The following is a 24,680-nucleotide window of genomic DNA, read 5'->3' as shown; positions in this document are numbered from 1 at the left end:
TCACGTATGAAATAAGCACATGCACTAAGGTTAATACAAATACTAACATTAATAACTAACCAAAGATACAAAGCTCCATGTGTACCAGGTTTGTGTTCTCAGCAACAAAAACAAAAACAAAAAATGCTGGAGAAACTCAGCAGATCTGACAGCATCTGTGGAGAGAGAGACAGAGTTAATGTTTTGAGCCCAGAGCTGAAGAAGAGTCATAAGGACTCAAAACGTTAGCACTGTCTTTCTCTTCACAGATGCTGTCAGATCTGCTGAGTTTCTCCAACATTTTTTGTTTTTGTTTCAGATTTCCAGCATCTGCATTATTTTGCCTTTATCTTGTGTTCTCAGCACCCTCCTTTATAGTAGTGAGCACATGGACAACTTATTCAAACCAAGAAAAGTGGCTGAACAGCTTCCATCTCCACTGCTTCAGATGAGAATTAGACATCTCCTGGCAAGGAAGAGTGCGAAATATTGAAGTACAGGAGCATGGAGGGATCCCCAGCATGTTTGCCATTGAGCTATAAAAGAACTACGGCACAGAAAGAGGCCATGCAGCCCATCGTGTCTGCGCCGGCCTAAAAAACGGAAAGAAACAAAATAACCTCTCATTTTCAATCCAGGCACCTTTTAAATGGGTTGAGCATTTCAGCCTCAACCATTAATTTAGGCAGTGAATTCCAGATGCCCACCATCCTCTGGTTGAAAAAGTTTTTCCTCATGTCCCCTCTAATCCTTCTACCAATCACCTTAAATCTATGCTCCCTGGTAATTGACCCCTCAGCTAGGGGAAACAAGTCATTACTGTCTACCATATTTAGGCCTCTCATAATTTTGTACACCTCAATTAGGTGACCCCTCAGCCTCCTCTGTTCTAAGGAAAACAATCCTTGCCTATCCAATCTTTCCTCATAATTGTAATTTTCCAGCCCAGGCAACATTCTTGTAAATCTCCTTCATACTCTCTCCAGAGCAATTATGTCCATCCTGTGATGTGCTGACCAGAACTGTACTCAAAATTCCAGCTGTGGCCTAACCAGTGTTTTATACAGTTCCATCATGACATTCTAATTGTATATTTAATAATAAAGGAAAGCATTCCATATGCTTTCTTTACCACCTTATCCACCCGTCCTGCCACCATCAGGGACCTGTGGATATACACTCCAAGGTCTCTCACTTCCACATCCCTTCTCAATATCCTCCCGTTTATTACATTACCTCACACTTTTCTGGATTGAGTTCCATTTGCCACTTTTCCAACCACTCAACCAAACCATTGATATCATTCTGGAGTCAACAGTTATCTTCTTCGCTCTCAACTACACGACCAATTTTTGTGTCATCTGCAAATTTCCCAATCATGACTTCCATATTTCAATCCAAATTATTAATATATACAACTAACCCTCTTGAGTCAGTGAATGAGCCAAATGGAAGACAGCCATATCCTCAAAGACATGCTCTATGACAAGCTTGTTTTTAGCACAAGACCAACCGCTCACCCATGTTTACGATACAAGGATGTCTGCCAGTGGACTTCAAGTTGACTGTGATTGGAGTCGATGCACAGGAAGTTCTCACTGCTGACCAGAGTGCCTTGAGACAAGGAATCAGGAAGGGCATGGAAAAAGCAGAGGACAAAAGCAATGACCAGACAGCAGAAAAGAGAGCACACTGGAAGGAAAAAACATTAGTCAACTTTGGGCCAAAGCTGTCCTTCTGTACCAGCTGCAGAAGGGACTGCCATTCTTGAATTGGCCTACAGCCAAAACAAACCATGTTCAATACAGAAGTGACATACAACCTGGGAGCAGTCCATCATCTTCCAAGACAGACAGATGCCATCACTCACTCACAATGCTAACACTATTGCAGTAACTATTTATTTTTTGCACATTACAATATAAATCAAATACAAAGCATTCTGACGAAGATGAAATTCATGATTTTGTTTTTGATTATTAAGGTGCTGATTAATAATCCTCATAAGGCGTAAGAACAGAAGCAGCATGAACTGATTGTCTCATTAACCCCAGCGTGGTTCATTTTCAGTAGTGTTCATGTTAGTTCAGTTTTCTGACCCTGTCAGAATTCAGCGCTCCTCTAAGCTACTCCCTCCATTATGCCATCAATTGCTTGCAGTTTGGAACAAAGAACAGAAGTAACAATAACAACCAGACTTGGACAGATACCAAGTTAATGCTAATGCTTTTTAACAGCTTGATTTTTAAACGGGGTCTGAGGGACTTCACTTATTCCTTTGCTGTTATTACCTAAAGCGATAATTAATGTTTATATTTAACTTGGCAAAGTCTTCACTGGAACCATGTGCGTGGGAGAGACAACTCCCTATTGGAACAAAGATTATAACCTGGCTATGGAAGGGTGAAGATATTTTGTGAAGTGGTTATTTGAAACTGTTAGAATCAGGTCTGTCTTTGTTTTAGAGATGGAATAGTCATCCACAGGTTGTTGAAATTGCTGTATCCCTTCTATGCTCGTCAAGCATTCTAATTACTTGAAGAACACAGAATTCATTATTTGGCAATCTGAATGCTTGTATAGAAATGAAAGCATAAATGTGAGATATTTTCATACTATATTAAAACTTCAGCTCCCTTTCAAATGAAATTGTGATGAGAACGTAAGTTTCAGTTATTTAAAACAAAAAGCTGGGCTCAAAATAGCGACTGTCACAGTATTACAAAATGGCAGACAGATGTACAGCCTGTGGAAAATCATAACTGATAAAATAATTCCCTTTGACGGCTGGAGGACAAATCAGCTGGTGATAATTTGCACAGCTTGATAAACAGGCATGTAATAGGCCAATTCTCTACTGACTTATTAAGAAAATCAATTATAAGGTGTGGAAGCTAATCTGGAGGAGAATAAACAAAGCATCCTGTTATGCCCCCAAACATTAAAATCACATCTCCCACACTGTAAAGGCTATTAAATGTTTGTAAAAGTAAGCAGCATGGTATAAAATGATAGTTCTAGCTAATAGTTTTTGGGACTGACATTCAAACTCCTTGGTTGAATTTGGATTCTCCAGTCATGTTAACAATAAAAGGGTGGTCAGAGGAGAAATGGGGCTGATTATGGATAAAAATGGAAAGATAATGGTGGAGGCAAAAAGCATGACTTAGGTACTAAATGAATACTTGACATCAGTGTTTAAGAGGACTTTGCCAACATCATGGGGTGGGATTTTCGGCATCCACCCGCCGCTGGGATTGTCCATTCTTGCCGCAAGTCAATAGGCTTCTGGCTGGGGCACTGCCCCACCTGCAGCGGGGTTGGAAAATCCCGGCTGATGGAAAATGAAGAGGTTGCTGGGATACTGGATGAGATGAAATTGGTAAGGAGGAGGTACTACAAAGGCTGGTGGTATTTGAAGTGGATAAGTCACCCGATCTGAATGTGATTCATTCTAGGTTGCGAAGGCGTGTTGATCTCAATCACCCAGTCCTACAGGAATGGTGCAAAAATTGTGGAAGATTCCAAATGTTGCACCCTTGTTCGAAAAATGGGAGTCACCTGCTGAGTTCACAACTATCCCCTCAGGGCAGGGCGAGGACAGCATTGCCACTGGCTGAGAAGGTGATTGTGACCATGGACTTTTATGCAAATGGCTCACCCCAGGCTGGAGCAGACAATATTTCTAACATTACACAGTTTATCATCCACTGTTGCATAACGGAGGTCACAGAGGTGCTGTACTTCAAGAGGGCTAAATAAATTTCATTTCTCCCTGCCACAAAAAAGCAGGTGTCGTGAGTAGCATCATAGAATCACAGACTTCCCCTTAGTGCCTGGTGCCATTGACAACATGGATATCACTTTTTGGGTGCCGCATATCAACTTTGAACTTTTTTAATATCCATTCATGAGATATGAGCATTGTTGGCAAGGCCAATATTTATTGCCCAACTATAATTGCCCTTGAGAAGGTGGTAGCCTTCTTGAAGCATGTGGTATAGGGACAACAACAGTGCTATTAAGGGGAAAATTCCAGAATTTTGACCAGCAACAATGAAGGATTGGTGATATATTTCCAAGTCAGGATGTGTCACTTGGAGGTGGTAGTGTTCCCATATGTCTGCTTTCCTTGTCTTTCTAGATGGAAGGGCTTGCAGGTTTGGAATGTACTGTCGAAGGAGCTTTGGTGATGGTACACACCTGCTGCCATGGTTCATCAGTGAGGAGGGAGTGAATGTTTATTGTGGCGAATGGTGTGCCAAACAAACAGGCTACTTTGTCCTGAATGTGTCGAGTTTCTTGAGTGCCGTTGGAGCAGCAATAATCTAGACAAGTATAGAATATCGCGTCACACTCCTCACCTGTGCCTCGTAGATGGTAGGATGGCTTTGGGCACTTAAAAGGTGAGCCACCCACTGCAGAATTCCTGGCCTACTCTTGTAGCGATAATATTTATGTGGCTATAGTAATTATAGTTTGGGTAAACATTGGACTGTGGCTTTAAGAATAATCCTGTGTTGTAAGATTGCATGATCTGTGTAAACTAATGTGTTAGCAGCATGGGGAACTGATCGAGGAGGGTTCTTCTTTAGTTATGGAGTTTGATGCACATAATTCGTTGCTTCTGCTGTCTTGTAAATAAAGTTAAATGTGTCCACTAAGAAAAGTTGTCTGGAAAATCAACTCTGTAACAAACTGGTGACAAGGATAAATTAGATATGATGCTGTGCTCAGCGATTATCAGTATCTAAGTTCATTAAAAATAAGATATACTCATCCATAATGCCACGGTTTGGCAGAATCGACCCCTTTGAGCCAGCCACAGTGGATTGGTCTCAATATATAGAACATCTTGCATTCTTCTTTCAAGCAAACTAAATTATGGGGTAGGAAAAGAGGACAGTGATTCTCCTGAGTATTTGTGGGAGCAAGACCTATGGTTTAATTCAAAGCTTGATGGCCTCCAGTGCCCCAGATTTGAAGATTTTTAGTGAATTAGGAGACCTCGTTACGGGACATTTTCAACCCAAGCCCTCAGTCACAATGCAGTGGTTCAGGTTCAATTCACAGAATAGAGCCCTAGGGGAGACCATTGCCACCTATGTGGTGAAATTAAAACAACTAATGGAATATTGTGATTTTGGTGGAACCCTGAATGCCATGCTCGGGAATCGTTTGGTATGTGGCATGCAAGGAGATGCTATTCAGCGAAGATTACTGGCTGAAACGAATCTTGATTTTAAGAAAGCGTTAGAAATAGCGCTTGTGATGGAAAGCACTGTAAGGGGTGCACAAGCAATTCAAGGGGCTCAAAATGGCATCGTTCTCCTATTCGGGCAGGAACAGTCAGCCAAAAGTGGCGCAAGAAACTGGGACTCCGCTGTGAAGTGGGCAATAGGCCCCACTAACCGAAAACAATGAGAGGAAACAGCTTAGCAACTAAATAGAGAATTAATTTTCAGCAACGTGGAAACAATCAGTCTTCTAGCGATTGGCAGTTTTAAAAAGTAGAATATTACTTTTGTCACAAAAGTGGACACATGATGAGACAGTGCAAATGGAGATTTAAACAGGCCCCCAAACAACAAACAAAGTCCGTTGAAGTCTATAGTGTAGAAGAGCCAAGAACAACCAATTCTGATGTTATTCATTATTCAGCATGAAAGTTGGGAAGACAGAGCCAATATTTGTTACAGTGGCAGTGAATGGTAAAACATTAAAAATGGAAGTATACATGGGTGCTTCTACCACAGTTAAAGGAGAACACACTTTCACATATTTAAACAAAGGTTTAAACAATTAAACAATTAAATTTGGAACAAACATGCACCAAGTTGAAAACGTACACAGGCAAAGAAATCCAAGTAAAAGGTATCATCAGAGTTCATCATAGCACCAATCGGCACAACTACCAGTGATGGTGGTAGAAAATGAAGGGCCAAGCCTTCTAGGTCGAAATTGATTGAGGGAAATTAATCTTGATTGGCCAATGAGATTTCAAAATGAAGCAAGAAGATTTCCTCTCTCGAAAAAGGAACAAGGCAGGGTACTTCAGAAAGAGCCTGGAGAGTCCAAGGACCATGACAGGATGTAAAAGGAATGTGTAAACATTCAGCATCCTGAAGAAAGAAGACTCTTAAACAATGACATGAAAGAACAGCAGAAGAAACTCAAGGGCACTCTGCTGAATTTCAGAGTTCAAGATGAAGCAAGTGAGTTTTGCAAAGGAAAGGAAAGCCTGTTGAAAGACCTTCACACATTACAAGATTCCCTCAGGTCAAAGTTTGTGCCCCTGAAAATTTACGAAAAGAAACAGGAAGAATTTGACACCTCTCTGAACAAACTGAAGAACCAGTTGGCAGAGAAGACGCATCAATGTTTAAGTTTCTAGGAGGAAGCCAACAGGTACAAGGAGACAGAAGAGCTGAAGAGTCAGCTAAGTGAAGCTAAAGAGGCTTTGAAAGCAAAAGTCGAAGAACTTTCCAAGATGCGAGAAGTTAATGAAGTCATGGTTAGCTCAACCACTGAACTAAGACAATTTGAGATTGCATCTGAGAAAAGTTTGGCTGACACTGAAATAAAAAAGAAGGCAGAGGCTAAATTCTGTAGTAAAAAGGGGAATATACATAGAAAGAGGATACAGAATTACTGATGAGATGCTGTCTTCAGACAAGGCTAAGCCTAATACTTCGCAATTTGGAGGGGAAGGTGGAGAGAAATCAAGGGATCCAAAAGCCGACTCATGATTTGTATTGTCGTGAATGACAATTTACTGTTGGAGAAACAGTATATGTAAAGAATTTTGTTGGAGGACCAAAGTGGTTACCTGGTAAAGTGAATTCTGTTACCGGACCAGTCGTACCATGTGGATGTGGAGGGCCAGGTCACCCATAAGCATTTGGATCATTTAATAAAAAGAGAGACACTCCAACAAGATGATGTTCCACCTGTAACCATTACTGAATCAGTGGCTCATGTTGAACCTGCTCAACCAAGGTCCAACTTGCCCGATGTCTTTGTCGGAGTGGAAGACACTGAACTGCATAATGAGGTACCTGATGCTAATGCGGTTCCAGAGAATGTGTTTCCTACAAAGGAATCTGAAGTTGTGGAGCTGCAACGTTCCATACGGATCAGAAAACCACCTGAAAGACCTGAACTTGTAATTTCATGACCTTTGTAAATATTGTAATGTCATGAGATAAATAGCCTTGTAAATACAAAATGTACAGAAAAGTTAAAGGGGGAGGAGTGTAGTAATTATAGTTTAGATAACCCTAGGAATGTAGCTTTAAGACTGTGTTGTAAGATCACATGATCTGTGAAAACTAATGTATTAGTAGCGCAGGGATCCTCTGAAAGGAGTGTTCTTCTTTAGTTATTGAGTTTGATGCACAAGTGTAGTTACTGCTGCTGTCTTGTAAATAAAGTTAAATGAGTCCACTAGGAAAAGTTGTCTGGAAGGTCAACTCTATAACAGTGGCTAATCCAGTTAAGGGAGTTTCTGGTCAATGATGGCCTCCTAGAATGTTGATGGTGCACAATTTAGCAATGGTAATGCCACTGAATGTTAACGGGCAGTTGTTAGATTCTCTTGTTGGCACTAGTCATAGCATGGCACTTGTGTGGTATGAATGTTACTTGTCACTTCTCAGCCGAAGTCTGGATGTTGTCCAGGTCTTATGTGAACACAGACTGAGATGTACCACAACCAAAGAGATTACACTCCCTCAACATGCAGCTGCTGTGTGACCACATGCAGCTTATCATGTCGGTGAATTCCCAATACCCTGGCAATGGTCATGATTCAACTGAAGATCACTTGTGCCAGGTGACTCACCCAGGTGCAGGTCCTGACTCTATACTACCCTTTAAAGTTTGCGCAGTCCCAGTATCAGAGTGGTTGACAATGGGTATCAGATCAAATGACAATGCTTCTTCATCAGTGGTGCGGTGCTGCTCTTGCCTTTCCTTTTCAGGCTGCTTTGGCTGGGCAGGCAGTATTCCCAAAAGAAGAAAATCAAAAAGGGAGAGTTGGGATGAGGGAAAGTGGGTGGCATAGACAAGTTCAATGGTCACACCATCAGCAGCTGGCATTTCATGCAACCACCATAAGACAGGAACACAGAATCATTCTCAGTGTTCTCGGTAACACAAAATGTCACAGATTCTGTCTCCGTTGGCTCCGTGTCGTGGAACACCCATTTCTCCAAGGGACTCTGGAGATGCAAGATTGACCCATCCCTGACCAGTTCTGGTCTCTTCCCTGCTATTGTATGTGGCCTTGCCTTGCAAGTGAGAGGGAAGATTGTCAGTGGTTGTGTTGCACCTTGTTTGGGTGACGTGCCTGCCACAGCTGAATCGCTGGAGGTATGTGGAGGCTATGAGAGGTTGGTGTGACGCTTGGAAGATGTATGAGGCTGACATGGAGCATCTGAATGTTAGGCCGGAGCCCTGACTGCTATAGACTGCTGACAGGTGAGTGATGGGGTTGTGGTGCATTGAGTAATGTGAGCAGTTGGTGGTGTGGTGGTTATGAGATGTCATTTTAAGATGCATTCACTGACCTTGATTGCCTACATGAGGTCAATGAACTTCTTGTAGCATGGCTGCCATGTCCATAAGGCCAAAATTAGGAAGTAGGCCTCCCTTACCACTTTCCCATCCCCTTCAGAGGCTGTTCCCTGAGGGTGTCCTAGCTGCTGCAGAAACATGGCCTCTTTCCTCCTGTTGACCTCTATCACAATGGCTTCCAGCATTGTATCTGTGACCCTTTCGCTTCCCTGGTGCTTCCTTTGTTTGAACTCTTAGCTTGTAGCCAATGCACTGCAGGCAATCAGTACTATCTTCCTTCAGATGAATGTAGCTCCCCTTTGGACAGGATGCCTTAAAGAGATGCAGGTGTAGAGGTTGTAAGTAAAGCTTTTCATACTGTTTTGGGGATCACGTGACTGTGCAGACGAATCAGTCCTAAGCGCGGGTAATCTTAGGGGTGGACTTTTCATGACGTGGACTTTGTTCAAGCATGTAGCTTCATTTGGGGCTCTGTAAATGAAGCTTACTGTTTCTAACAAGAAATCTGTCCTGTATACCAAATTTATTACAGCAGGCAAACTGAAACATGTGATAGCAATGCATCCTGCTAGGCCCCCTGCTGAGTGTTCAGCCAGCCAGCAGTGCAGATCTTCTCCATGATCAAATGCCTTTTTCAATAAATGGTTCACAACAAATTTAAAAACTGAATGGTGTGGACTGAATTCATATATTTGTTCTTTTTTTTCCTTTTTTGTAACATATTAAATTATTAGTTAATATATTTTTTCACAGGCAGAGTTGAAAACTATTTTGAGTTAAAATATAATTTGATTACATTATTGTCATTTATTATCTATAGTGCATTGTGGAAATTCCTTTGGGGTAATTTTCAGACCTGAAGTTGATGCCTAACCTGGAGGCCCAAAATCAGGGGTTGACTTTTCACCACAGACATGGGAAACAGGAGCTGGGTTTACTTTCAGGCCAGAAACCTGCCTCAGGCTGAGGGCTGAGGGTACTGATTAAAGATTTTCAGGGGGTTAACCCTTAGTTGATATGGAGATGAATTTCTTGTCCAATTAGATCCAGTGGGAGTGGGAACGGAGATGGGATGTTGGGGGGAGGGGTGGTCAAATGAAGTGTGGGACTGATTTAGACTTTCCACGGTAACCATTACTGAGGCTGCTGATTGTCCTAAAGGAAAAATTTGCTGATTGCGCCAAAGCTTCCACGGCACTGGAGGGATAAGAGATGTCACACAAGAGCTGGAGGCCTGGAACTCGGGGCAGGGCTGCTCCTCACTTCATCGATGCAAACCTGGATGTAATATTGGAGGCTGTGATGGAAAGGAGGGAGGTCCCCTTCCCGAAAGGTGGCAGGAGGAGGCCACCTCATGATGCAGCAGGAGCACCTCTTTGTTCAGCGTCATTTCCCTCAGCCTCCAATTCCTCCTCCTCCTCTCACCTCCAGCTTCTGCTCTTCCCACCATGAGCTGTCTCGTTTCAGGACCTCAAGCTACACGTCTCTCAGAAGTGGTCATGACAGCAAATGACTACAATGACTAAGACCTTTGCAGGAGGATAATGGAGGGCACCACCTAACCAGTCCTGGCATTGGAATCACATCTTGAGAAGCCCAATGGCCTGCTCAATGTTGTCCTAGTGAGCAGGTGCTTTTGGGTGTATCACTTCTATACCTTTGCCTGGGGCTCCAGTAGAGGAGCAGTAGCCATCTCTTCGAAAGGTATCCCTTGCCCCCTAGGATAAAGCCATACACTTTGGAGATCGGAGTGAAGAGTTGAGGCTGGATCGATTGGCAGAGGATGGGGGAGTAATGGCAGCTGTCAGAAAAGCAAGTGCACACATGGAGGAAATTCCTGTTGTAGTCACAAACTAGATGGCTGCTGAGGGAGTTGAAGCTCTTCCTGTGGGTGGACCTTGATGGCCAAATGGGTGCAATCGATGATGCCCTGCACCTGGAGGAATCTAATAATGGTGACAAAATCCAATGCCCTCTGTCCCTGCGAGGCCATGCCTACCCTGAAATGAATATACTGTCCAGCTCTGTTAAAGAGGACATCAGTGACCAGTGAGGCACAGTGCTGTTCAGCCATTGCGAGACATCAATGTCATCCTCAGCTAATCCTTGGAGCAGCCAGAAGTGAAGAAATTCAATGCAACAGTGACATTGGTGGCCACTGACAGGACATGGTGACAAGTGTTGTGAGGTGCAAGATCTTCAACTACAATGGGAGAGTTGGAGTCTCCTGCAGCACTGGGTCTTTGTCATCCTCAGGTAGCCCATCTTCAACGGTAGATCCTATGTTGACAGTATGGCCTCTGTTGCCTTCCTGCCCGTCTTTCCTCCCCCATGCCCTCCTGCTGCTCAGTGTTTTGTATGTTTGCAAGGTGTTGGTTACAGAACAAAGTCTCTTAAGAAAGTCTTTGTAGTCTTCAGTAGGTTACTTGTAAGTCTTTATTAACAAGTGGGACTATGTACACATGCACAGTATAGGGTACAAGCTAGAAGCTGTCTCCTCCATGCTTAGGTCATAACCTGTCTGTGCTCAACACCACACTGACCCCTGGGTCTGGGTCATGTGCCTTCTTACACCACTGTGTGGGCAGCACTGTACTCAATCCCACGTTAACCCTATTCTTGCCAGACCATTATGCTACTCTGTGAAGATGTTGCCCTATTGCCACATGGGTCCAAAATCTGACAATCATGGCACCATTACCAGCTGCAGCCTTCCTTTTGGACAGGTGGCTGCCCATTTTCCATGCCACCTACTCTTCAACCCCCATCATGTTGGGTGGGGGTGACAACCCCTCTTGATGCCAAAGCGCTGTGCCAATCCTTCCTGACACATTTGCAGCACAAAGATCAACCTGACACCAAATGCTGAGTCCCCATTTGCCCCGCTGACCCTCATATGAGGCTGGAGTAATTACCTGGGGAGCCGCAACTCGCTTCCCACTCCAGCAGATCTGTAACAGACACCTCCCGATACCCATGCACGCCCTTCAAAATTCCACCCCCTCAACCTCCCCCCCCACCCTTCAAGTGCTTAATGGGCTTTTTAAATACTTCAATTAGCCTCAATGTGAAGGAGAGCAAGATTACTTTCCTACCCTGCCCCCTCTCTGGTTAACATTGCTGGCAATAAAAATGGTTTTCTAAAACTTACACGCTGGCCAGCACTTGCATTTTCGAACTCCCCACCCTACCCCCCAACTCCTCCAACTCCATTCCCAAATTCAGAGGGAACTGAAAATTCAGCATTGCATGTCAGAAGTGATTCACCTTTATTGCCCCATTTTGCACCTCTTTGCCTCACCCAAAGGTAAGCCCTTGGGAGGTAGAAGAGTGGGAGGTGGATTCATCACAATCCAACATCACCACTCAGAACTGCTGTGGAGTTGGGAGAAGCATTCGTGTTCCTCCTGGCTCTGCATTTAACTTACTTTAAATAATACTAGCTTTTTGCTGGAGGCTTCTTATTTCGTGAACCTGCACCTGCAAAACCTAAGTGGAGAAGCCAATGCCTCTGCTCAGGGCTGCCCAATTTTCTGATGGATCCTATAAATGGCATTAGATCTCTCATCAGCACATTCAAAAGTTAGTCTGGAAAATGGCCTGATCAAAACTGAGTTGGGTGCCTTTACTTGTGTCCTTGAGACGAAGGATGATGGTATACAAAATTATCTCTTGCACTCATTTTATTACCTGCAAAGCAGTTGCAACAAAGTTCATTTTCCATCCCATTTTCTTGACACGTGCGTTTCTGATTTTGCTATATTTCTCTCTCTCTAGCTGTCCCTCGAAACGAGAAAGGCATTTGCCACGGGATCTATGGCAAGAGCCTGCATGTGGAGTCTTTTAACATGGGGAGGCTGTTGCGTTGCAGCTACCTCATGGTGCTGGCTGACCAGGAGATTCCCCTTCTCTTACTGCCTGCCATAGGTGTATGGAAGGATTTATAGGTTGACAATTAACCTGCTTGGCTGTGCCACGGACAGTTTGCTATATGTAATCAACTTCAGAATATTCCCCCTACTGTATTTTGGTAACTTCCAACTAGTGCAAATAAAACTTAGGGGAATAATTATTTACTCTTAAGCTTCTAAACGCGCAGTCATAATAAAACACAGATATATTATTGCTAAATCGCTCCATTTTTTGATAAGTTTATATGTCAGTTGTATCAGGTCACAGATTGCCAGTTTATTGGTGTGTGACTAAAGCAAAACCTTTTCATGCAAATCTTTTATTGGATGTTTGGCCAGAATCAGTTAACGATGAAAAATAACTCCAGTCAGCATTTCCCTTTCACATTATCCAAGCTTTGGTATTTTGTTTACTTCAATTACACTGTCCTGCTTTGTAACTGTAAAGAAAATATTTTACAGGGTGTGATGTTTGGGTTGTACCATGTCCCACCTTTGTTTTACATTCTTCAAAGCAAACTTATTATTGAATGTAAAACTGATACTTTTTTATACAGTTTTACTCTGTAGTTCATAGAATCCTGACATTACCATTGGTATTATCAAAAGCGTAATGCAGGAGAAATATACAAAAAGAAAACCTAGCACTGCACTTCCCTATGAAATAGAAATATTTCTGAAATTTCAGAACTTTTGTTATTACAGAAAGTTATACCATCAACTGTGTAAAGTTTTTCAATGTAGTAGTGTGTAGGCATTGAGTAGCTGTATCATATTCCAATTGTTAGTCAATAGAGATGCGGATGAAATAGCTCATTCTAACTTTCCCAGAAACATGATAGGGTCCCCCTTGTCCTCACTTATCACCCCACCAGCCTCTGCATTCAAAGGATCATCCTCCGCCATTTCCGCCAACTCCAGCATGATGCCACCACCAAACACATCTTCCCTTCACCCCCCTTATCGGCATTCCGTAGGGATCGCTCCCTCCGGGACACCCTGGTCCACTCCTCCATCACCCCCTACTCCTCAACCCTCTCCTATGGCACCACCCCATGCCCACGCAAAAGATGCAACACCTGCCCCTTCACTTCCTCTCTCCTCACCGTCCAAGGACCCAAACACTCCTTTCAAGTGAAGCAGCATTTCACTTGCATTTCCCCCAACTTAGTCTACTGCATTCGTTGCTCCCAATGTGGTCTCCTCTACATTGGAGAGACCAAACGTAAACTGGGCGACCGCTTTGCAGAACACCTGCGGTCTGTCCGCAAGAATGACCCAAACCTCCCTGTCGCTTGCCATTTTAACACTCCACCCTGCTCTCTTGCCCACATGTCTGTCCTTGGCTTGCTGCATTGTTCCAGTGAAGCCCAACGCAAACTGGAGGAACAACACCTCATCTTCCGACTAGGGACTTTACGCCTTCCGGACTGAATATTGAATTCAACAACTTTAGGTCGTGAGCTCCCTCCCCCATCCCCACCCCCTTTCTGTTTCCCCCTTCCTTTTTTTTTCCAATAAATTATAAAGATTTTCCTTTTCCCACCTATTTCCATTATAAAAAAAACCCCACTAGAGCTATACCTTGAGTGCCCTACCATCCATTCTTAATTAGCACATTCGTTTAGATAATATCACCAACTTTAACTTTAACACCTATGTGTTCTATTGTACTATTGTCGTTGACATCTTTTGATGATCTGCTTCTATCACTGCTTGTTTGTCCCTACAACCACAACCCCCCCTCCACCTCTCTGTCTCTCTATCTCTCCGCCCCCCCACACACACACCTTAAACCAGCTTATATTTCAGCTCTTTCCTGGACTCAAACTCAAGTTCTGTCGAAGGGTCATGAGGACTCGAAACGTCAACTTTTTTCTTCTCCGCCGATGCTGCCAGACCACCTGAGTTTTTCCAGGTAATTCTGTTTTTGTTTTGGATTTCCAGCATCCGCAGTTTTTTTGTTTTTATCTCAGGGTTCAATGGGTTGATTTTGATCGATGTCCTCCAAATTCCTTTCAGTTCTTTGTTGATGACATGAAGTAGTCTTCCAACGTTTTCAATCTGTAGTTTGCTGGTTGAGTACTTGCCTTTCAATGTCTTTAACAGCGATTTTCCCCTTTGCCTTTTGACAGGGGTTTTCAGAGAGAGCACGCTATAAAGATTTGAAGAGAAAAAATCAGCTACCAGTATTGTGGAATTACTGGAATCTTCCACACACAGGAGAAGAAGGTTTTACGTTTTGTTCCTTTCAGGCTAGGAGCCATTCTGCTGCACTGCCCTCACATAAAACCTGGTCAGGAGCCAATTAAAACATTGTTGCCAGTCAACTCCCTTGGTCCAGGATTCCTTTCTGACACCATCCTGTCTTTCACGAAACACTCTGTTCCAGGACTGCAACATTGTACACATCTCTCATCCTATTCCAGTGGACCAAAAGCAGAGAAAAAAGAAAAGTACAGCACAGGAACAGGCCCTTCGGCCCTCCAAGCCTGCGCCGATCATATTGCCTGTCAAACTAAAACATTTTGTGCTTCCGGGGTCTGTATCCCTCTATTCCCATTCCTTCCATGTATTTGTCAAGCTGCCTCTTAAACACCACTATTGTATCTGCTTCCATCACCTCTTCTGGTAGCGAATTCCAGACACTCACTGCCCTCTGCGTAAGAAACTTGCCCCGCACATCTCCTCTAAAGTTTTCTCCTCTCACCTTAAATCGATGTCCCCTAGTAATTGATTCTTCCACCCTGGGAAAAAGCTTCTGACTATCTACTCTGTCCATGCCACTCATAATTTTGTAAACGTCTATCAATTCACCCCTCAATCTCCGTCACTCTAGTGAGAATAATCCAAGTTTCTCCAACGTCTCCTCATAGCTAATAACCTCCAGACCAGGCAACATCCTGGTAAACCTCCTCTGCACCTTCTCCAACACCTCCATATCCTTCTGGTAATGTGGCGACCAGAATTGCACGCAATATTCCAAGTGTGGCCTAATCAAGGTTCTATACAGCTGCAGCATGACTTCCCGACTTTTAAACTCAATGCCCCTGCCGATGAAGGTAAGCATACCATATGCCTTCCTGACTACCTTATCCACTTGCGTTGCCACTTTCAGTGACCTGTGGACCTGTACACCCAGATCCCTCTGCCCATCGATGCACTTAAGGGTTCTGCCATTTAATGTATAATTCCTACCTGTATTAGGCCTTCCAAAATGCATTACCTTGCATTTGTCCGGATTAAACGCCATCTGCCATTTCTCTGCCCAAGTCTCCAACCAATCTATATCCCGTTGTATCCTTTGACAATTGTCTTCACTATCTGCAAGTCCCCCAACCTATCATGTCTTTCAAACTGCAGCCATTGTAATCTTAATCCACAGTCCAACAGAAAATAAGAAGATATGTTCTTTACCACAGTCCAACAGAAATAAAAATATATGTTCCTTATAAGAGCTAAAGAAAAATTGGATTAAGAGGAAGCAATGACATGAAAAAAAGTTATAAGACTAATTTTAACTTTAAATGAACATTTATAACAACAATTAAAACCTTAAGAAATGAAAATTCATACTGAAATTAATTTTGAATAACAGAGCTTGACTCAAATCATACTGTAATGGTATATTGTTCAAGAACAACATTTGCAGTCCAAAGGCTGAATTGCAGTATAACTTACATCAGAAAATTCATACAGAGAATAAGTAATTAGTTTAAAAACATGCAACTATGTCCCAATCATTTGGTAACAAAAATATGCAAACAAATTCAGTAGGTCAGGAAAATGAAGAACGGGAGATTAGCAGGGTGAAATTGAATTTAAAATATATTAAAATTACAAACCAATACACCATTCTTACATTATAGGAACTGAAGTACATATAAATGTAATCTTTTAATTACTTCATTACAGACATGAACAATGTAAGGAATAAGGCTACCTCAGTACCTTTAGAGGATGAATTAAGACTTAATCCTTTTGCTAAAAGGCTACTTTCTAAATTTGTTCTTGGAACGTGGGTGGTTGTTAGCAAGGTCAGCATTTAATGCCTATCCCTAATTGAAAACCTGCAGCAGCAGGAAGCACTGGAACTGAAGGTAGAGAGAGATTGCTCTTAGGGGGTCTAGAAGAAGCAGTGGGGAAGATCCCGGGGATGGGTAAATGATGGTCAGTGGTGTCAGATCATAGGGTGGGTGGCATAATTGGTGGTCAAAGAGGGGCTAATCATTGCAGTTGGATGGAAGCAGATGATGGTCAGGAAGGACTCTATCATGGTTGAGGGAGTAGAGGTCAGAGAGGACCTGATCACAGAGGGGGAGGTGCAGATGGTGGTCGTAGGTCTCAATCAAGCTAAAAGGGGCATATGGTGATCAGGGGTTTGATTGAAATAGTGGGAGAGATGTTGGTCAGGATGTAGAAAGTAGGAGTGGACAGATAACAGTGGGGGACTAGCAAGCAGAAAGCAGTGGATGAGAGTCTACAGGTACGATTACTTAGCTGAAGGAAATACTCCTACTCCCCCAGGCCCAGTAGCATGGCTCTGAAGGGACTTACCATATAGATGCAGCTCCTCTTGTTTCCTTTTACCTGCCCGATTTCCTGAGACCTGAGAAATCCAGGCAACAAATTTTGAATTAGTGACTCCTCAAACAGAGGAAATAATTCTTCCCTACTTACTCTATGAAAATCCTTCATCATTTTAAAGCTTTTATTATATTTCCCCTTCCCCTTCTCTGCTCCAGTGGACAAAATCAAGTCTCGAGATCTCAAGTGCCTCCTCATAACTGTAGTTTTCAATCCCTGCCATTACTTTGGTAAAGCTAATCTGTGAGTACTCTACATTTTATCTTTCCTATAATGGGACACCTCAAATGCACATAACACTCCAACCATGGCCCAACCGATTCTTTATATAAATTTAATATCACTCAGATACAATGTGCCTCTAATTATAAAACCTAAAATGCTGTTGGCCTTTTCTATGGCTTTATCTACCTGCACTTGCATTTTCAGGGAATTGTGTTTTTGAAGCCCAGCTCTTCATATCATTCTTATGCACCCTAACCCTCATCCCTCGCCCTCTTCACCCTCATCCACTTTTCATGCCGCTCCATGCTCCCTGAAAACACCTGGCACACCTCCATGCCCTCTCAATCCCCTCCATGCCCTCCATGTATCTTCCCTAGTCACGCAACTAGTGTCCAATATGTACAAGTACTCAGGAGCCATGTAATAGCAGTGGCAATTCTTTGAAATTGATTTTTAAAAAATAAACCTCTAACAATCTAATGAAAGCATGTCAATCAGAAACATTGGGTGGAATTTTCCACTCCCATTGGTGGTGGGTGTGTTTTCCTGCATGAACGGACAATACAGCGAGAAGGCCAAAAATTGGTTTTACGCCGTCATGAAACCAGTTTGCGATTGTCTGCTCCACCCGTTAATTGTGGGCCATGTTTCCCAGCACCGCATGTCAGGAACTTAACTTCAATACTTCAGCATCTCGTTATAAGACCTGCATGCTGGAATCATCCCCCTATGCTGGATCATCCAGGAAACATCGACGTGTTTCACAATGTACATACGCACCTGTTTTGCTGCACTTTACTTGGGGCTTTGAGGTTTGTTTGCCTACCCTGCTTCGAACAGCACTCCTGGTCATCAGTGCCAGGCTTTATAGGCAGCACCACATCACTTTTAGGGGGGCTCACGGGCAGGTCATCACTTACCAGACCAGCCGTAAGGCGGGGGTAGCTTTTCAATGGCTGCAGGGCTTAGGCTTGGTTGGGGAAGGGGGAGAAGTGGCCTCAGGCAAGGGAAGCGGCTGCAGGTAAGGAATGAACTGGGGAAGGGGGGTATCCAAAGCTGTGTGTGGGGGCACATGTTGATCTGTGAAAGTCCCTCAAGAGGGTGAGGGCTAGGGAGGCAGTCTCCAGAGGAGATGAGGCCAGATGGAGATGTGAGGGTATGTGTTAGAGAGTGAATGGTGATGTCCCTTGAGCTGGCACTGAGTGAGATGCCAGTGAATGATCTTCTTGTAAGGGTGTGAGTTTAGAGTGATGAGATGATTGCCTCACCCTGGTGGCATGGATGAGATCATTCACCTTATTTCTGCACTGGATGGTCAACAACATTGGCACGGAACACCACTACCACCACCTGCCAAGCTGGAGTGGTGAGATCGTTGGACCTCCTGCAGCCAGAGGAAGGGTGCAGGACATCACGGTAGGCCTCCAAAAGGCACTCCATTGATGGATCACTGAACTCTTCTTGGATTTCAGGGCCATGTCTTCACTGGATCAGTCCTGGGCTGCAAGCATTGAGATCTGTGTGCATGGCTGCAGTTTAGATATGGCACCCAGGAAATGGTGAGATAACACCATGGTAAGCGATTCAGAGGCTGCCTGCCAGTGAGACGGCGTGTTTCCAGTGGCTGCATAATTAATGAAGCAGGAAGCCATCCAAGCGGTGGGAAAATCGGACATTGTGGCCGGTGGATAAAATGTCATCTTTCATGCCCACTACTGCACTTAGTGCAATTCTGGGGCGATTCATCCCATTGTCATTCATACTGCACAGAGAAAAAAACACTTCATTCCTATTGAAGAAAAGGTTCCCTTAAGAGTTAATTCAATTGTAAAAACAAATGAACATCTATTCAGTAACCATATCAAAGACAAATAATCCTTTAATGACCTCTTAAAACTGCCAATAAAACTGTGTACACAAGCTCCTGCTTAACTAAGTGGTTCACAGCTTTTGAAACTCACCCAAACATTCATAATGGACTCAGCTGTCAAAACAAATCCTTACCATTCTAGATAATGGCGCCAACTGAAAGATCAGATGGTGTTTTGTTTTTCTATTTCGAAGCATTGAAATAGAAATTGCCACAACACCACTTGAGAGTCTTAAGTGGCCAATTAATAGCCACCTAAGGGCTTCATTTTGACAACGTTGGTATTCTACCAGCAGAGGGGAGCACCTAACCCCATGTGGAGGCCACCAGGAGTCTCTTGATCAGGCACCCTGTGCCTCAAATGGGAACCCTCCAGTGGCATGGGATGCCCATGCTGAACCTACTCCCCTCCCCACTGCCTTCCATATGATGCACTCCCTACCTCCTTGTCAGGCCCTGCCTGACTGGCCCTGGTGATTCTGCCCCACTCTCCTCTCTTCTGGGGCCTTCATTGCTGACCGCTGTTCTGGGGCCTCCTGCAGTTCCAGCAATGGCCACTGCTCCTGGTGGCGCTGCTGGTACTAAGGAGCTGCCTTCCACCTGGTTGGCTGGCAACTCTTCCAGCTTTTCAGCTTCAAAGTCTGGAAAACCCAATGGTAGGCTGTAAATTGTGTGACAGGCATTTAATTTCAATGGGGCTCCTGGAAACGGCTGTGGCGAGGTTGCCAGTGGCTTTCCAGCCTATGAATGGGGCTACTTCCCCATTCAATTTGGCCCTATGACTATGAGGGGTTCTTATTAAGATAAATAAGCAAAACTATTTCTACTGGTTGATGAGAATGCAATTCAAAAGCATCTGCTGAAGATCACCACCAAAATGTATTCTTAAATTTTTGTTGTGCTATCAAATTCCAATAAATAAATGACATTTATAAACCTCTCCATAATATTTTTCATTGAAGGGATAAAATATACAAGGTGATATTTGTAATGTAAGACATCCTTCTTCTTAGACAGTCCCTCGGGATCGATGATGAGTTGCTTCCACGCTAATGTGCAATCTGCAGACTCTGCCACACCTGGGGCAGGTGATGCTTGAAGAATTAGGTAGACAAGTTGTTTGGAGAATGTGCACTCCTTCCAAAACCTAGACTTGGCCTCTGCACAGTCCCAATGAAGTGGCTCAATATGTTCGGTGCCTTCTCCATTTTGATCAGTCACAAGGCATGGTCTACCATGAGTTGACAGGTATGTTTGAACTCTTCAGGGATACTTTGAGGACATTCCTAAAGCATTTCTGCTGTCCTGCTGGGAGTTTCCCACTGCAACCGAGCTCCAAGTAGAGTAGTTGTTTCGGGAATCTGGTGTCAGGCATTCAAACAACATATCCCACCCAGTGGAGCTGGTTTTGAGTGATTAGTACCTCGATGCTGGGCAAGTTGGCTTGGGAGAAGATGTTGCTGTTGGACCACCTTTCCTGCCACCGGATTTGGATGATCTTGAGCTAGTGGTGCTTCTCCAGTGCTTTGAGGTTCCTGCTGTAGGTTGTCCAAGCTTCCAAAGCATATAGGATTGCGGGGATCACTGCTCCTGATAAACCATGATCTTAGTTTTGGGTTTGAGGTCTTAGTCCTCAAATATTCTTTTCCTCAATTGGCCGAAGGCCGAGAAGGACAAAATGAATTTTGTCATCTATGTTTGCCTTCATTGAGACAAGATAAGAAAAATTGCCCCACATTTTCCAGGATCTCACCTTTGATCTTAATTTACAGGGGGAGATGTTTTGCTGTTTGAGTTGGTTGGAAAAGAACCTTTGTTTTCCAGGTGTTAAGTGAAAGGCCCATTTTCTCATATACTTTGGAGAAGAAGTCAAGAATGATCTGGAGCTCAGTTTCTGAGTGAGCACACACAGGAAAATCATCTGCACAATGAAGCCTTTTGACTGAGGAATGAGTGATTTTGGGTTGGGATTGAAGGTGGGCTATGTTGAACAGTTTCCAGTCTGCTCTACAGATTATCTTCACATTAGTGGGTAATTTGCTGGAGGTGAGATACAATAATGCTGTAAAGAAAATGGATAAGAGAGTTGGTGCAATGACACATCTTTGCTTGACCCCAGTTTTCACTGAGATAGTGTTTGTGATGGTTCCATTGTTGAGGATCATGGCTTGCATCTCATCATGGAATAGGCAGAAGACGGTGCCAAATTTCTGAGGGCAGCCAAATTTGAGGAGGATACACCTTTGAAGATGACAGTCAAAGGTTTTGTGAGGCCAAAAAAGGCCATATACAGTGGTTGGTGCTGTTCCCTGCACTTTTCATCAATTGTCATGCAGTGAAGATCATGTCTGTGGTGCCTTTTGATGGGCAAGAACCACATGGTGACTCTGGAAGGAGTTCCTTGATCACTGGGAAGAGGTGGTTGAGGAGGATTTTTTTTTCTTTTATGCGATGTTACCATCTCTGGCTAGACCATCCCTAATTGTCCTTGAACTGAACACTTCAGATGGCAGTTAAGAGTCAACCACATTGCTGTGTCTGGAATCACATGTAGGCCAGGCATATTTCCTTCCCAAAAGGGCATTAATGAACTAGATGGGCCTTTCCAAGGATTGGCACGAGCTTCATGGAAACCAATAATGAGACTAACTTTAGATTCCAGACTTACAAATTGATTTTAAATTCTACCAGCTGCCATGATGGGATTTGAACCTGTGTCCCCAGAAGATTAGTCTGGGTCTACTGCAATGCCAGTGACATTGGGCAGAATTTTCTGGCTGACGCGCAGGTGGCATAGCCCGCACGTCAGCGCGTAAAATGTCGCGCACTGACATGTGCGAACGTGCCGACATTAGCACACGGCATCGCGATATTTCGGTGGGCAGGCATGCTCAGTTCACCCGCCATTCATTGAAGGGCTCGTTAAGGCCCTTAACTTGCCAATTGTGTACGATTTTGAGGGGCCCATGCAAACTTTGGGTCGGAGCATGGGCCCAACAGGTAGGCTGGTAGGACATTATTTAAGAAAACTTTTGCGATGTCGGGATATGTGGACTCAGAGGGGTTGTTCATGATTTACATGAAGTTATAATTGATGAAAATGTTTAAAAGTTGCCTGTGTGATTGCTAATAGTTCTCATCGATGTCTAAGAGGTTTTTGTGTAATTTGAAACCAGTCTGCAGACAGCATTTTTTTTGGCCTTGCAGCTTTCTGGAGGCCTCCATTTAGCCTAAGGCTATGGGTTCTGACCTCTCCAGTGGAGGCAGCTCCCCTGAGGAGGAAGGGAGGGATAGAATAAAGAGGAGGCCAAGAGAGGACAATCAGCCTCCAGGGGAGCCACCTTTGGGTGTCCAGGCGCAGGCACAAGGGGAGCAGGGCCAAGAGGTTGTCCAAGGTGCAACGGGCCGCAGACAATGCCACAATCCTGCTACCAGGGTATACTGGCAGTGAAGCAGCTACCTCAATATGTCTGAGGTGCAGTGCCGAAGGAGGCTCCGACTCTCAAGACAGACAGTCAACTATATCCGTCAGATGATTGGCCCTGAGATCTCCCCTAACTGTATTGGAGGATACCCCATGTCAGGGGCTCTGAAGGTCACAGTTGCCCTCCACTTCTATGCCTCTGGCTCCTTCCAGGGCTCGGTGGGTGATCTTTGTGGTGTCTCCCAATCAGCTGTCCACACTTGTGTCAAGCAGGTTACAGACGCTTTGTTCAGAAGGGTATCCACCTTCATCCACTTCCGCTGCAACCAGGCAAGCCAGACACAGCGAGCCATAGGCTTCGTGGCCATTGCTGGCTTTCCCCACGTCCAGGGTGCTATAGACTGCACACATATGGCCATCAAGGCGCCAGCAGGTGAGCCCGGTGCCTTCGTCAACAGGAAGGGCTTTCATTCCATGAATGTGCAAATAGTGTGTGATCACAGGATGCAGATTTTACAAGTCTGTGCAAGGTACCCAGGCAGCTCCCACGACGCCTACATCCTCAGACACTACCAGGTGCCGGGGCTCTTCAGTGCTCCAGCTCGGCTGGATGGTTGGCTGCTGGGTGACAAGGGCTTATCCCCTGCAAAGGTGGCTCATGATGCCACTACACCGTCCAAGAACACAAGCTCAGCAGTGGTACAATAGGAGCCAGGTCACCACAAGTGTTGTGGTGGAGAGAGCCATTGGTCTTCTCAAGATGTGCTTCCGTTGCCTGGACCGCTCGGCGTGCACTCCAGTATCCCCCTGATCGCGTCTCTCTGATAGTGGTAGTCTGCTGCGCTCTGCACAATCTTGCGCTGGAAAGAAGGATGCAGTTGATGATGAAGACGTTGACACCCTGGATGAGGCTGCACATGATGAATCCAGCAGTGCCTCAGAGGATGAGAAAGCACAGGGCGATGATGAGGGGCAGAACGCCAACCCATGTTTACACCAAGGAGGCAGGGACGCCCAGAACAATTTACTCTAAAGAACCTTCAGCTTGCTCCACACACATGGATCAGCAGGACCAACATTGCCTGGAACTTCCACACATGACACTTAGGTGTCACATCTTCCACCTGTTCAGCTGCAAATAAGGGCTTGGTACAGAAATATCAATGTCCACTAAAGCACTCATGATAATTATGTGAAAAAGAAAAAAGCACCACAATGAAAAGATTCTCAGCCATGGTAACAAAGGTGGACTTTATTGTGTCCAAAATTAAAGCACACATGATTATTTCACAATGCCAGAAAAATGTGTCCCTATTCTAAGATCTACAAAAAATCACCAGTGACATATCCGGGGAGTGCCTAAGGTACTTTATGCTTATGTTTCCGGGTTCTACATCTATGTGCCGCCTCATCGCTCAGTGTGACTTGAGAGACAGCCTGCTGACTCTGCTGTCCTATTGGCCTCGATGACATTGGCGGCCATCCTCGGGCCCGTGGAGCCTGTGATGTCTCCGCCTGGGAGCAAGTGGCCAGTTCCTGAACTGGCGCCTCCCCAGTTGTCGCAGCCTCAATGGAAGAAACGCTAACTGGCAGAGGGGCGGAGGAGCTGCTGCCCTCATCTGGAGCACCCCGAGAGGAGCTCGCAGTGACGACAGGCAGCTGCTGCGCCGATGTGAGGTCCATTTCGATCTCACTGCAGATGCATGGGCACCGAGTGCTGACCCTTGGTGTCCACAACATCTTCCACAATGGGAAAGACCACCTGTGGCCAGTACTGCTGTGAGGGCTTGCAGGTCAGAGCATAACCCAATCATATTTTGATCCAAAACAAAAACAAAAATACCTGGAAAAACGCGGCAGGTCTGGCAGCATCTGCGGAGAGGAGCACAGTTATTTTGATCCATTTGGTGGAAGCCCCTCTCTATGAGAGTTGCCAATCTCTTATTGAAGGAATCCTGATGCTCTGCCCTGAGGGCGGATTCTTCATGTGCACTCTGCCTAGAATCCTCTGTCACGGAGAGCAACTAAACCATTCCCCCATGAAACCCTGCCAGATGCAAACGCAATTTCTCCCACCTTTCCTGCAGCTGCTATATTGGGGACAACT

The sequence above is a fragment of the Carcharodon carcharias genome, chromosome 8 (assembly GCF_017639515.1).
Source record: "Carcharodon carcharias isolate sCarCar2 chromosome 8, sCarCar2.pri, whole genome shotgun sequence".
Taxonomy (NCBI): Eukaryota; Metazoa; Chordata; class Chondrichthyes; order Lamniformes; family Lamnidae; genus Carcharodon; species Carcharodon carcharias.
The sequence above is the reverse complement of the archived record's forward strand: the minus strand, read 5'-3'. Positions refer to the sequence as shown.